Source organism: Lampetra planeri, chromosome 45 (genome assembly GCF_965212315.1).
Source record: "Lampetra planeri chromosome 45, kcLamPlan1.2.h2, whole genome shotgun sequence".
Taxonomy (NCBI): domain Eukaryota; kingdom Metazoa; phylum Chordata; class Hyperoartia; order Petromyzontiformes; family Petromyzontidae; genus Lampetra; species Lampetra planeri.
Genome location: NC_136151.1, coordinates 8,676,749 through 8,692,517, shown reverse-complemented (window position 1 = coordinate 8,692,517; position 15,769 = coordinate 8,676,749). Strand labels below are relative to the sequence as shown.

At 52.7% G+C, this 15,769-nt stretch overlaps 1 pseudogene across 1 annotated transcript; it reads left to right on the top strand.

Moving 5' to 3' along the window:
* Positions 1–943: 943 nt before the first annotated feature.
* LOC144733134 (E3 ubiquitin/ISG15 ligase TRIM25-like) lies at positions 944–15,490 on the top strand (annotated as a pseudogene). Its single transcript, XR_013588315.1, has 6 exons — positions 944–1,672; positions 9,520–9,617; positions 12,965–13,198; positions 13,329–13,351; positions 13,582–13,685; positions 14,943–15,490. The product of XR_013588315.1 is annotated as an E3 ubiquitin/ISG15 ligase TRIM25-like (transcript).
* Positions 15,491–15,769: the final 279 nt, after the last annotated feature.

The window sequence follows — 15,769 nt, the reverse complement described above, 5'->3', positions numbered from 1 at the left end:
AAAAGTTTCCATTTTGTTGCCAGAAAAACGGCGGAAAACCTATATTTTGGTACTGGCAAAGGAGGTCTAATGAAAAATAAGCTCAAATTTCAGTGGGCTTTACCTGGTAAAATAAATATAGTTTAGTTTTATTGGCATTCTCTTTTTACAATCATGGTGAACGCCAACGGGCATTTGAGTTGCTGCGTGTGCATGCGTGTTGAGTGGCCGTACGTGTGAATGTGAAACAACGCAGGTGAAGTAAGCGGTGGGTGCGGCTGTGAATGGTCGGCACGGGGATCTGCAGTATCATCGCCAACAGTGGGTGATGGAAGCAGGTAGAGTTGGTGATAGATTCACACTGGTAGCAAAAGCCTCAACATTCTAGGATGGGTCACAGGAGTCTACAGACAAGTTCCATCTAGGATGCTACAATGACATTCAAGCAACTCATAATGATGGGGTAATTACACTGAGATGGAGTTAAAGGACATCATGAGATATCTACAACTATATCAACTATTTATTTATTTTACCAGGTTAGGCTCACTGAGCAATGTGGCTATTTAACAGAAACAACATGGCCACAAATGATAGCTCAATGAAGTGGCTTATCACGTGGAAACTTATTACAGCCAACTACTCTAAACGCGTGATGTTGATTATGAATGCAGAGGAAAAAACAGGAGAACAATTCACGCGACCAAGGAGAGAGAGAGAGAGATGCAAACTTTAAATATAAATTAGGCGTCACGGTCGGGATTGAACCCACGACTTCCTATATACCGGGCGAGGGAGATAACATCTTGCCACCAACTTGCTGTAGAGGGATGAGTTCATCTCTCGACACTCATCGCACGAATGTGCCACCGCAGCTGAGCCTCACAGATTTATATTAACAACAGCACTCATTTCTATAAATGTCAGGGTGTGTAGAGTAGCCTTGCACCTTGAGGCTGCTGTTTGCGCACCTCGGGGCGCGGGTTCACATTCCAGGCGGTGTCTCGTGATGTCAGTGACGACAATGAAAGCATTTCAAGTATTTTACTTCCTTCTTCACCGTCGCTATAAGAGAGAGGTCTTGGTCCAGCGTCTCTCTGAGCCACACAGCGAGCGATCTCAGCGAAGCCATGGGTCATGGCGAGCGCGACTCCCAGTGAGAGTGTGGACAGTGGGATGCGCTGCTCCATCTGCCTGGGCACGTTCGTCTGCCCCTCCACGCTGAGCTGCGGACACTCGTTCTGCCTGCGGTGCCTGGAGGCCGCCTGAGAGACGGCGAGCAGCTTCAGCTGCCCGCAGTGTCGAGCGACCTTCCCTGTGCGACCCCAGCTGAGGAGGAACGTGGCCCTCGCCAACCTGGTGTAGCAGCTCCGAGTTGGAGACGGGATGGGCGCGGCCGTCGTGTGTGACCACTGCGGTGACGGCCAGACCCCTGCAGTGAGGACCTGCGTGAGATGTGAGATGTCCTTCTGTGCGACGCACGCGAGGCCTCACTTGGAGAATCCCAGGCTGAGAGACCACGTCCTGGTGGCTCCCATCGCGATCCGGGAGGAGCGGCAGTGCCGGGAGCACAGCAGGGAGCTGGAATTTTACTGCACAGTAGACAGCAGCCTGGTCTGCTCAACTTGCACCATCGCAGGAAAACACACAGGACATGATGTCACCACGCTGAAGAACGAGCACGAGACACGGAAGATGATGCCCTTAGAGTGAGACACCGCAACACGATCTCACCAATTATGTTACTAGGCTGCGGAACATGTGAAAAAATGTGTTTTCATGTTCTCTGTTATGATTGTCTGTCTCTGCCTGTGTAGCCATCTTCTGCTTGTTGGTTTAGGAAACAGCCTTAGGATGTATTGAACGCTAGGTTCTCACTAAACATCATTCTGGTGTAAAGGAATTCAGTGGATAGATATTTGACACCGATATCACAGCCACCTGATAGACAATTCTAGTTGAGTTATCTTCTAAACTAGACAGCTGTGGGCACATGAGCCTTTGGGTCCGAGTCGGTACAGATGTAATGTAGTAACTCCACGGGAGACGACTTCACGGGTAACACACTCTTTATTTTATCAAACTTGGTTACAGGTGACTAACACCTACTTTGTATCTCGGGTGACAAACACCCACTTAGCTACTTGGCGACTAACGCCCACTGAGCTACTCGGATGACCAACATCCACTTAGTACTCGGGTGACAAACACCCACTTAGCTACTTGGCGACTAACGCCCACTGAGTTACTCGGATGACCAACATCCACTTAGTACTCGGGTGACAAACACCCACTTAGCTACTTGGCGACTAACGCCCACTGAGCTACTCGGATGACCAACATCCTCTTAGCTACTTGGCGACTAACGCCACTGAGCTACTCGGATGACCAACATCCACTTAGTACTCGGGTGACAAACACCCACTTAGCTACTTGGCGACTAACGCCCACTGAGCTACTCGGATGACCAACATCCACTTAGCTACTCGGCGACTAACGCCACTGAGCTACTCGGCTTCACTAGGTCTTCAGCTCCGTCTTCGGGTCTTCAACTGGGTAACTCTCCCCGAGTGCTCTCGCGCGTCCCCCTTTATACCCCACCTGCGGACGTCGCTGCGAGCACCCACTTATTCGACCAATCGCCGGGTACTGGCTACGATCCTCTTTTCCCACATCTCATCGTGCCTCACCACTCACTCCGCGCCGCCTCGTCATCTGTCACTCCCGGCGCGCGCGTCCACACCACGCCCACAACGCGTGCCCAACCCCGCACCCCGCGCCGCCCCGTGATCCATCACTGTCACAGTCGGCGCACGTCAATACCACCACTACATCACCCCCTACCACATAGCTCGCAGCCGCCCCGGCTGCTACAAAAATTACAAACCCTCCCTGTGTGCCCCGTAACACAACACAACAACAAGAACAACAACTAAGCTAACAACACAACACGACACGAACACCACCATCCGCAACCCACAACCAATGCCACCGCGACAACAGAACAATATATACAAACCGGCGAGTGACAATAGCAATGTGTATACAAAAAAAATAAATGGAAAATTTTTTTTTTTTCTTTCGACTCGTGCAGTGTCCCCTTTTCTTCCGAGCGTCCCTACAACGGGACATTATCCCGGCAGAGGGGAACACCGGGCGAGCTCGGTGTAGAGCACAAAAAAAACCCGTCCTCATGAAAATTGTTGAGACCTAGCCCGAGTCCGCCTTGCCGGTCCGTCGTACGGCACCAGACGCGGTTGAACGTCCGGTGGTGCCGGCGGTTCAGGAAGACATCGGCCAGGCATCGAGGACTCGTGCGTGCCCCGGGGTTCAGGCTCTCGATGGTCAGCAGCCGTCAAGCCCGAGGCACCTGGGGGTGGGTCAGGTGGAGACACGTGAGGATCAGCCTGCGACACCTCCCTCCCCGAGTCGACGGTCACATCACACGCCCGGTCGTCACGGCACAGAACGGGGTCACACGGTGCCGCATAGGGCTTCAGTCGGGAGGGGTGCACATACCAACGGCGTTTCCCCCATTTAATCTGTATACTCTGGGGCCGTGCAACCCGCACAATTTCCACCGGTCCCCTCCAAGGTCTCAACAACTTGGGGGACGTAGCCAACGGTGCATGTGGACAATGCAGCCAGGCCTTATCGCCTGGTTTCCAATCATGCGTATGCACCCTCCGCTCATGCAATTTCTCGTTTGCAATTTGCCGCGACCGCGAATTCAACCTTGCCCCCTCCCGCGCTTCAGTCAATTTGGCGATATTAAATTTGATGTGGTCTGCCAATTTAGATTTTGCACGTGGCTGGGAAATCCCCAGTTGGACGTCCATGGCCGGATCGGCCTCCCGCCCATACATAAGAAAAAATGGGGAAAACCCTGTCGCCGCATGAGGGGCCATTCGATAGGCCGCGAGTACCCCCGGCACCTGTAAGTCCCAATCAACCTGATCGTCGCAGACCTGTTGGCACAACATAGACGTAATCGTTCTGTTCAGACGCTCAACCATCCCGTCAGTCTGCGGGTGGTAGGGGGAAGTACGCACTTTCTTTGTACCCAACAGGTCGCACACCTCGCGCAACAAAACGCTCGAAAAATTCTTCCCTTGATCCGTCAGCAAGCGTTCGGGGGCGCCCTTGTCCAACACATAACCCTGGACAAAGGCGTCCGCCACCGCCGCAGCCGACTGGTTGGCGAGCGGCCATGCCATAGGCCATCGGGTGAAGTATTCCACGCCAACCAGCAGGAACCTATTTCCCCTTGGTGTAACCGGAAAGGGCCCCAAGATGTCCAACGCTACCAATTCGTTTATACGCGAAACCTGAATGGATTGCAGCGGTGGATTAGCCGCCAATGGTGGCGGTTTCCTTTTGGCGCACTGTACGCATCCCTTAAGAATATTCGCCACGTCGTTACCCATCCCCGGCCAATAATAGTCTCGCTGGATTAGGGCGAGCGTTTTGTGAAAACCCAGATGCATGAGCCGTTCATGAGCTGCCAGAACAATCCTACCCCGCATAGCAACAGGCACCACGAGCACGTGACGCCGGGACATGTTGTCCCACCTCATCAACAGGCCCTGTCTGCACACCCAGGAACCGACCCGCGCCTCCCCTTGTTCGGGAGCGCCAACTTTCCGACGCAGCGTAAGTAGGGAGCTGTCGGACATCTGGAGGCGGCCCCACTCAATGAGGGGCAACGACAACAGCGAATCCCTCCCCGTGGGGGCGTCCTCTCCCGGGGTGTCAGTGGCGGCGAGCGCAACTCCCGGGGCGCCGGCGACCGGGGGTTTGCACCGCGCTGATCCCAACAAACATGTGCAGTCCGTGCACGGCGGCAACCGCGACAAGGCGTCCGCGTTTGAGTGCCGCAACCCTTTTCGGTAAATCGTCGTGAATTGGTAGTCTTGAAGGACCTCCAACCATCGGGACAATTGGCCCGATGGCTGCGCCACGCGCATAGCATATTGTAGAGCCGCATGGTCCGTCCGGACCGTAAAATGACGGCCGTAAAGATACGGCCTGAATTGCTGTGTAAAAAACACAATGGCTAACAATTCACGACGAGTTACGCAATAGCGTTGTTCTGCGGGGGAAAGAACCCTACTACCGTAGGCGACCACCCGTTCAACCCCCCCGACCAACTGTGAGAGCACCCCCCCGATACCCGTATTGCTGGCGTCCGTGTCAAGCAAAAACGGTTGTGTGAAATCGGGGTAACACAAGGGGGGAGCCTGCACCAAAGCGTCACGGAGGGAGCAGAACGCATCCTCCTCCTCTGCCCCCCAGTGAAACCTCACACCCTTAGCCGTCAAAGCGTGCAGGGGCTTGGCTATGGTGGCAAATTGCTTGACAAAACGACGGTAATAGGAGGCAAAACCAATGAAACTACGAACCTCCGTGACCGAGGTTGGCGTTGGCCATGAGCTGACGCAATGCGTCTTAGCAGGGTCCGTCGAGATCCCTGAACGACTCACGATATGGCCCAAATACCTGACAGATTCCCGAAGCAGAAAACATTTAGCCGGTTTAAATTTCAGCTTAGCGGAACGCATCCTGAGGAACACCGCTCTCAGTCGCTGGAGGTGCTCCTCGAAAGTCCGACTAAAGACGATAATATCGTCAAGATAAATCAAACAGGTATCCCATTGGAGGCCTGACAAAACCAATTCCATGAGTCTCTGGAACGTGGCGGGGGCGGAATGTAAGCCCATGGGCAAACGGTTGAATTCAAAAAGGCCCCCAGGTGTGCGGAAAGCAGTTTTAGGTTTAGACTCGTTATCGAGTGGCAATTGCCAAAATCCAGAAAGCAGATCGAGTGTGGAAAAAAACTGCGCTCCCGCCAAGGCATCCAGCGACTCATCCATCCTGGGGAGCGGATACGCATCCGCCATCGAGATTTTGTTTAAGCGGCGGAAATCGACACAAAACCGCAAGGACCCGTCCTGTTTCTTTACTAGGACAATAGGAGCACCCCACGGACTAGAAGAGGGCGAAATGATATCGGCCACCAACATATCATTAACCGCCGATTGCACATGTTCCTTCTCGGCCGGGCTGAGCCGGAAAGGATTCTGACGAATAGGGGCCGCGTCCCCTGTAGCTATGTGGTGGCGCAACAGGTCAGTGCAGCCGATATCGTACTTATGTTTGCTGAACACGTCAGCAAACTCGATGAGCAAACCCCTCAATGCTCCCAATTGCACCCCGGACAAGTTAGCAGAACCCGCACACAGCGAGTCCAACCACTCAGTCCCCTCATCACTTTGAGGATGCGACTCGACAGTAAAATCTGCTTGAGCCACGAGCCGTTCCTCAACGGGCAGCGGCGCGGCGTGAGCCAGCACCGTTCCCTGCGCAATTACGGCCGGCCGCGGCCCCGTATTCAGGACCATTACGAACGGCTCACTGTCCCCTCTCACCATGGTTTGAGCAACAGCTAAGTCGAAGCCCTTACTGGCTCTGTTTGACGGCCCCAACAGCACCCCCTGTGCCTCCGCACCCACCTCGAGTGGCTTCCTGAACCGAAGGGGTACTAACATTTGCGATCCCGGGGGTACCCGTACAGTGTGAGTCGCCAGCGCCTGCACCGTCGCACAAACCGTGCGCACTTTGATACGGCTCGACAAGAAGGCAACCCGCCGACCTGACGGAAGCTCTATGCAGGCCTGATCAATAAGAATTTTGATGGGCATTTTTGACAAAAAGTCCGTACCTAGCAAACAGGGAACGGCCAGCGATGATGATACAAAAATAGGGCCCGCTAATTTAATGTCCCCAATGCAAATAGTCGCCCGAATCTGGCCGATGATCCCCAGGGATCCCCCATTCGCCGCATAAAATGGCACGTCTACCGGCAGAAGGGGTCTACTTTGGACGGGAAGGATGTTATAAATAAGGTCCGAGATGATGGTGGCCGACGCACCCGTGTCAACAAGCACCCGGACCTCAACCCCGTCAATGAACCCCGTTACCACGGACGACCCGGCTGACGCAGCCACGATCCTGTGGGCCAATTCGGACCACTCGACTGCTTGCGGGCCGCGTACGGACCCCCCCCCGCCGAATTGAACCCCCGGCACCCAGCCGCGAACCCCCCACCGCGAAGCGGCGACCCGAATGTGCCGTGTTTGTGGACCGAACGTGTGAGGTGCCGCGACTTGCCGGGTTTTGTTGGAATGACTTGTGGCCCTGGTCGTCGTCCCGACGTGGTCCTGCGGTGCGCGGACGCGGGGCCCGGCACCCGGCTGCGACGTGACCCCGAAGGCCGCAGTTGTAGCAGACGACGGACGTCGTAGGTTTCGGTTGCTCCAGCTTGCGGGGCGAACGTGTGGGCAAACGACCTCCCGTTCTCCACTCCCCCGGACACGGTGCAGCGAAGGCCCGCTCCTGCACCGCAGCTGGCTGAGGTTCGGCGATCGTGGCGGCCAGTGCCGCATTCCCCGGCCATTTGCAGACGACCCCCGGCTTGCGTTTGAGGACCTCGTACGCGTGAATGCTCGTGGCGATCGCCAGGGAGCAGATCTCCATCTCGTCTGCCACGTTGATGGGGACCCCCAACTCGTGGGCCAACACCAGCAGCTGCTCCGTCACCATGGCGTCCTTCCCCTCCTTATCCATGCGGGGAAAAGCCGCGTCCGCCAAGGCGAGCAGTGCCGTGCGGTAGGCTAGCGTCGTTTCCCCAGCCACCTTCCGCCGATCGTAGAACTGGTGGCGGCACGTGGAGGGCGGCCCGAACACCTTCGCCATCAGGTGTAGTGCGGCCTGGAGCGTAGAGCGGGACGACCTTGCAGCAGATGTGAAGGCTGCAAGCGCGTCGTCGTCAAGCATCGCTGGCAACGCACGCAGGGCAGTGGTGTCGGACCACCCCGACATCTCCTGATGAGCGAGGAACCTTCGTTGGAAGGCTCCCCAGTCGCCCCCATCCGCCTTGAACGCCGACAGCGCGGGCAATCTTTGCTGGAGGACCCGATCGTCGTCGACGTCGGAGAGATTTTCCCGCGCTCCGCTGGAGTTGTGTAAAATGTCGGCTCGGTTGTCAGGCGCAAAATGGAGGGCTCCGGCGCGCGCCGATGACGTGGGCTGCGCTGCGCGGAGGTGTCCGGCCACGTGGCGTCCGTCTTTCCCGCCAATCGGTGGCGGCCCCCCAAAAACGGCGGCAACTTCCAGGCTTTTGGCGCGAAGCGCCCTTTGGCGGGAATCCTCCACCGTCGCTTCCTCCACGACCCCCGCAGCCGTTTTTCCGCTCGCCGGAACGGAGATGTCGGCCAAGACAGCGGCGGCGGCGAGTAGCAACTCCGCCAAGCGGGCGTGCGCGTCCTGGAGGCCGGTGTCGGAGGCAAGCGGAGCGTCGGCCATCACCGCGAAGTGCTGCATCGGCGGCAACTCCTCGTCCTCTACTCCCGAGGTCGGTGTCCCCGGTACGCCGTCGTCATCCCGACCTCGCTCGTGGGTACGGGTAGTCTTCCTTGTGTCCATACTTCTTGAAGACAGGTTTACTTCTGACGCCAGTTGTAATGTAGTAACTCCACGGGAGACGACTTCACGGGTAACACACTCTTTATTTTATCAAACTTGGTTACAGGTGACTAACACCTACTTTGTATCTCGGGTGACAAACACCCACTTAGCTACTTGGCGACTAACGCCCACTGAGCTACTCGGATGACCAACATCCACTTAGTACTCGGGTGACAAACACCCACTTAGCTACTTGGCGACTAACGCCCACTGAGTTACTCGGATGACCAACATCCACTTAGTACTCGGGTGACAAACACCCACTTAGCTACTTGGCGACTAACGCCCACTGAGCTACTCGGATGACCAACATCCTCTTAGCTACTTGGCGACTAACGCCACTGAGCTACTCGGATGACCAACATCCACTTAGTACTCGGGTGACAAACACCCACTTAGCTACTTGGCGACTAACGCCCACTGAGCTACTCGGATGACCAACATCCACTTAGCTACTCGGCGACTAACGCCACTGAGCTACTCGGCTTCACTAGGTCTTCAGCTCCGTCTTCGGGTCTTCAACTGGGTAACTCTCCCCGAGTGCTCTCGCGCGTCCCCCTTTATACCCCACCTGCGGACGTCGCTGCGAGCACCCACTTATTCGACCAATCGCCGGGTACTGGCTACGATCCTCTTTTCCCACATCTCATCGTGCCTCACCACTCACTCCGCGCCGCCTCGTCATCTGTCACTCCCGGCGCGCGCGTCCACACCACGCCCACAACGCGTGCCCAACCCCGCACCCCGCGCCGCCCCGTGATCCATCACTGTCACAGTCGGCGCACGTCAATACCACCACTACACAGACACCAAGCCAGCACGGCTCCTACCGGCTGCTGCTAGTACGAGGTATCAGCTTGCCCACTCCGAGTTCCCCCCATCTCAGTCGACGTACAGAGGCAGCGTGGAGATGAGGGCCTTCACTGTGGAGAGGCTTGTGTGGAGGGAAGGGCGGTGTGAGGTGTGGCTCAGGGGGCTGGAGTCTTCCCCTGGTGACGTCTCGTCTCTCACTACAGACGCGCTTAGGGGAGGAGACGCGAGCGGTGGAGGAGAAGAGGAAGAAGGCGGAGAAGTCAGTGAAGCGGATGGAGGCCGCTCGCAAGGAGGCGCAGGTACCGTGTCCTGGTCTGGCTCTTTGACCCCCGTGACACCACAGCGAGGTAGAGACGATGTAGAGAGTGCCACGGATTGTCGAGGTAGAGCTGTGGTGGAGCTGTGGTGCAGCTGTTGCGCTGCACGGGAGGTCACGCACCGGCACGGACGCAGAGGCACGAACACCGCACAGCTGCACCTCATGCCGTCCATAATCACGTCACCGGAGTTTATTTAAACTACAACCATTTTTATTTTACCAGGTAAGGCATCACTGAGCTGTGTAAATTGTTCCATAAGCGACCCTGGCTGTCACAAACAATAGCAGTTCAGCAAAGTGGCTGGCATCATCATCATCACGTGATGTATAGCAACAGACCCATAGAGATACATAGAGACCCATAGAGATACATAGGGACAAAGAGAGGTACATAGAGATCCAAATAATTACCTAGAGACCCAGAGATATATTGGGATACATAGAGATATATGGAGACCCATAGATATACATAGGGACAAATAGTGATATATAGGGACACGTAGAGATGCATAGAGACCCATATAGATATATAGAGACCCATAGAGATACTTTGGGACAAATAGTTATACATAGGGACACATAGAGATACATGGAGACCCATAGCCTAAACTATTTTCATTTTCTTGACATAAATCTTTTATGACTGCAGGAATTCTTATTCTTTGGGTCTTTCGGTAAAGTCATGTAGATAATATATATTTTAATAACAATAAAATAATGCAAATAAAAAGAAAACATGAAAATAAAGTGAGTAATAAACTCCTTTAAAACATTTTTGAAAAACAACGGTTTTATTTTACAGTGCAAAAAAAAGTGGCGCCTGCTTCTTGGGCGAGGCGATTCCAGAGTTTAGGGACCGCGGCGTTTTTGACCTACCCACGTAGATATTTAATTAATAAACCGTCAATACAAAATGTGAATTGCGTTAAAAGAGCCAAATATATGATTACCGTATTTTCCCGCATGTAACCCGCGGGGTAGACCACTTTTTACAAGCAAAACAAGACCCTGCGGGGTATATGGAGGTGCGGGCTAGCCCAAAAAATATTTTACACGTGTGACGTCATAACTCGTTTAAATTTTTTCATAGTAGGACTATCCACTATGCAACACTTAACTTTGACTAAAGCACTGCTGAATAAACAACTCACACTAAAATTGCACATGTTATCACGTTTTCAATGAATTGTTTATACAATTAAACGACAATGTTTGAAGTGCGTGCACTGGTTTACCGGTGACGGGAGAGCTGATGGAGGAGAGAGGTGGGGGTTGGGGTGGGGCAGCTGGGGGAGAGAGAGGTGGGGGTTGGAGGGTGGGGCAGCTGGGGAAGAGAGAGGTGGGGGTTAGGGGTGGTGCAGGTGGGGGGAGAGAGAGGTGGGGGTTAGGGGTGGTGCAGGTGGGGGGAGAGAGAGGTGGGGGTTAGGGGGTGGGGCAGCTGGGGGAGAGAGAGGTGGGGGTTGGGGGGTGGGGCAGCTGGGGGAGAGAGAGGTGGGGGTTAGGGGTGGTGCAGGTGGGGGGAGAGAGAGGTGGGGGGGGCGACGGAGTTACCTTAATGCTGTATTGTCTGCGCAGTGCGCAACCAGTGCTAAAACTGTATAGTACTTATCTACCAGTTATGTGTTACTTATTGTATATTTACTTTTCTTACTTATGTACTGTTTAAAGTTCACTCATTTCCGGTTAGTGTGTTTTCTTTGTGCACGTTATGATTTTAATGTTAACAATTGATAGTGGAATGTATCACAAATGTAAACTTCGTATTAATATGATGGAATTAAGCTGCGGTAACAACGTTAACTATATGAATGCATGCAGGGTATATGGAGGTGCGGGCAATCTGAGATATGTTTCACACAAAACGCTATTTTGCGGGGTATATGCGTCTGCGGGTTATATGCGGGAAAATACGGTAATTGATACCGATTTTGATACAGGCATGCATTGTCACCGGATCTGAGTACCGTGTGCAAAATTTTAAATTGATTGGACAACAGGAAGTAGGCAAAATTTTGATTACAATATTTGACCACGACAAACAAAGGAGTCAAGTTAAGTAAAACGGTTGAGAAAATATTTAAAATATCACGACGTTTCGATCGCAACACAAGCAATCATCATCAGCTAAGGCCCCACTGTGCCATGTAGCTCTTTTCCAAAAGGAACCTGAATATCATAAATGATAGCTCAATGAAATAGCTTATCAGGTGGAAATTAATAGCAGCCAAATACTCTAAATACGGTACTCTAAACGCTTGCTTGAACATGGAGATATTCTTGGGCTCTGCGAGTTGTTCACAACAGATAAGGAATGCCTTGGATTATAAACCCGAGTCGGACGTATGGGAAAACCTGAACTGGATTACTCTGATTTTAAATGTGGAGGGAAAAGCTGGAGGACTCGGAGAAAAATCCACGCAGGCATCAGGGTCATGGTCGAACCCAGGACACCCTGTACACCAGGCGAGGTAGTTAACATCTTGCCACATCTCGTCGGACCCACGAGGGGGTCCTCACTGGACTCCGAGTGCCCGAGTCTCAACATCCACGACCCCAGCGCCCTCTAGGGGAGAAACAAGAAGAGAGCGGCACCCCTCTTGCCCCCTTGGCATGGATCGACTCAGACCCATGGGTGCCTCGTCACTGGGGCATGATTCACCACTAGGGAATATTATTTTATTATTTTGCCAGACAAGGCCCACTGAGATGTGTAGCTCTTTTTCAGAAGCGACCTGGCAATCACAAATTACAGATCAACCAAATTGCTGATATCATCATCATCACGTGGAAATGTATAGCAGCAGCAAAATATACCTAGAGACCCATATCGATCCATAGACACTCATATAAATACTAGACCCATAGAAATACCTAGACACCATAGAGACACACAGATATACAGAGATATATAGAGACCCCGAGAGAGGCTTATATGTCCGTAGAGACCCATAGACTAAACTAATTTTAATTTTACCAGGAATGGCTCCACTGAGCTACGTAGTTCTTTTTTCAGAAGCGACCTGGCTATTACAAATTATAGCGCAACAACGTGGATAATTGAAACGTGGAATTTGATAGTAGCCAAATACTCTAAACGCGCGACGTTGACCCTAAATGTGGAGGCATAAACAGGGGGACCCGGAGAAAATCAAAAAAACTACAGAGAGAACAAGCTCCAAATATACAGGTGCCAGCGTCAGGATCGAACCCCGACCTGCTGTATACCAGGCGAGGGAGTCAACATCTCGTAGCCACCACGGCGCCAACACGCACACACGGAGTGACTCATGGCTCAAGGAGCCAACCGTGGTGCCCGCGTCTCCGCAGGAATCGGTGGCAGGGATCAGGGGTCGCATCACGGGCAAGTTCGCCCGCCTAAGGAAGGCTCTGGACGAGGACGAGAAGGAGACTCTCCAACGCGTGGCCGTGAAGGAGCGCGAGCTGCTGTCCCGGATAGACAAGGACATCGCTCGTCACAAGTGGGAGATCGGCGAGCTCCAGGCGGCGGCCGCTCGCCTGCGCGCTCTGCAGCACGAGAGGGACTCGCTCGCCTTCCTGCAGGTGGGGAGCGCCTCTGTGGAGACGCCGTTTGGGTGTCAAGAACAACAGAGCGGGCAGTGGCAGGGGGACTCGTGATGCAAGGTTAGATATGTCACTCATGATCTATCTCTGTCTTCTCTCTCTTCCACAGGGGCACCTGAAGGAGACGCGCAGGTACAGATCCTTAACGTCTCACGGTTAAACACTCACAACTCATGATGTGTTTGTTAGACACACGTGCTGTGTGTGCAAGACACAGGGTATGTTTGTTCCTGTATTAGACATACAGGCTGTCTTAGACACTGACTGTGTGTGAGACACGGGCTGTGTATGCTATGGGTGTTGAGTGTTCCAATGCTGTGGTTAAACAAGGCTGTGTGTGATGCTGTTGGTGCTTGTCCCAGGAGAGAGATCCCAAAGGAATCTGCACCTCCACCTCCCACTTCACTGGACGCCACCACGATCCTCTCTCTTGAAAGGGTCGTGAACAGATTCCTGCCTTTCGCTTGTGAGTTCCTCAGTCTTGCACCCACGTGTCCGCTGTGTTGCACTGCACTTCTGTGCTCCCCACCTTCATCAACTTTTCATTATATTTTACCAGGTAAGGAACCCTCTGAACCATGTCGCTCTTATGTGACAAGCGACCTGACTATCACAATGACAGCTCTACGAAGTGGCTCATCACGTAGATATTTACAGCAGCAGCCAAATCCTCAGAATGCAGATGGATTCTAAACGTGGAGGGAAATACGCGAGGAACCACAGAAAAATCCACGCCACCACCGGGAAAGAGACGCAGACTCTGGAAGAGAGCGACATGGATCAGTGGGCCCTACCTGGTGAAATAAAATTAGTTTAACAGTTTCAATATTCTACTGGACCCTGCTGCTGGGTAATGGGGCAAGTGCTGTTAGCGAGCAGCAGCACCTATGAAGGCCGGCACGGCACATGAGGGAGTGGGTGGCCAGCACCACGCCCGGCCGCTTTTGTCTCCCTCGTGTCAAATGTTTACACATCACACCAGCAGAGGGCAGTGCAGCATGAATCATTGTTTTGCTGCACCTCTACGCTTCCACCTATCGGAGAGAGAGTGTCTGAATTAACTGAATGTCTTTCCGACAGCCCTGTTTTTCACCTGCTTGCGTTGTGGCCGAAACGTCGTGAGAATTGTATTTTATTATGTTTTATTTTTATTATTTCCCTTCTACGTGATTTTACCGAAAGAACCAAGAAGATGAATCCCTGCAGTCACGAAAGCTTTAAATCGAAATGTTGTATTAGTATGTGTACACTAATACTCACTAATATTAGTATGTATACACTAATACTAACGAATATTAGTATGTGTACACTAATACTAACTAATATTAGTATGTGTACACTAATACTAACTAATATCAGTATGTGTACACTAATTCTAACTAATATTCGTGTGTGTACACTAATACTAACTAATATTAGTATGTGTACACTTACTAACTAATATAAGTATGTGTACTCTAATACTAATATTAGTATGTGTACCCTAATACTAACTAATATTAGTATGTGTACACTAATACTAACTAATATTAGTATGTGTACACTAATACTAATATTAGTGTGTGTACACTAATACTAATATTAGTATGTGTACACTAATACTAACTAATATTAGTATGTGTACACTGATACTAACTAATATTAGTATGTGTACACTATTACTAACTAATATTAGTATGTGTACTCTAATACTAATATTAGTATGTGTACACTAATACCACAGATGGACGCTCACTGACTCTGGACACAAACTCAGCCAGCAACGACCTCCAGATTTCCTCGGATCTCAGGACGATGACGCTGAGCCGTGTCCCCCAGGGTCGCCCCCATCACCCACACCGCTTTGAGTGCTGGGGCCAAGCGCTGTGCTCTGAGAGCTTCTCGTCGGGTCAGCACTACTGGGAGGTGGACGTGGGGAGCGCGGAGTGGTGTCGGGTTGGAGTCGCTTACGGGACGATCCCACGGAGAGGGCGTGGTGCTGAGGGCGCCCTGGGAGAGAGTCACTTCTCCTGGTGTCTAGAGAAATATGGCGACAGCTTCTCAGTGCTGCCTAACGGGAGAGCGACGTCACTGTCGGTTCCCCAGCCTCCGCGGAGAGTCGGGGTCCACCTGGACTGGGACGAGGGGCTGCTGTCGTTTTACAGCACCGACTCCATGGTGCTGTTACACTCGTTTACTAAAACTTTCACTCAGCCCCTACACCCTGGGCTGGGGGTGTGGAGTGGCTCAGTGAGGATTGTGGATCTGAGTGGTGCTTCCTGAGAGAGGTGAACGTGAACAGCACAGAGGGCAGACGCCACCACGACGCACGGCGCTCTCCACCCTCGTCACCGCCACGCGCAGCGCCACGCCCGTGACTGGCTGGTGGCTGTCGGTGGCTCGGGGCTGCGTGGCTCTCCATCATAACGGGGGGCTAAGCGTAAACAATCCTCACAATCTTCATGGGCGGGGGAGGGGGTGATAAAATAAGTACCGCTCTGTGTGTGTGTGAAGCCAACGTGGATGTATTCACCCTGCCAGAGGAGTGTGGCTGTGGTGTAGGGGTGCAGT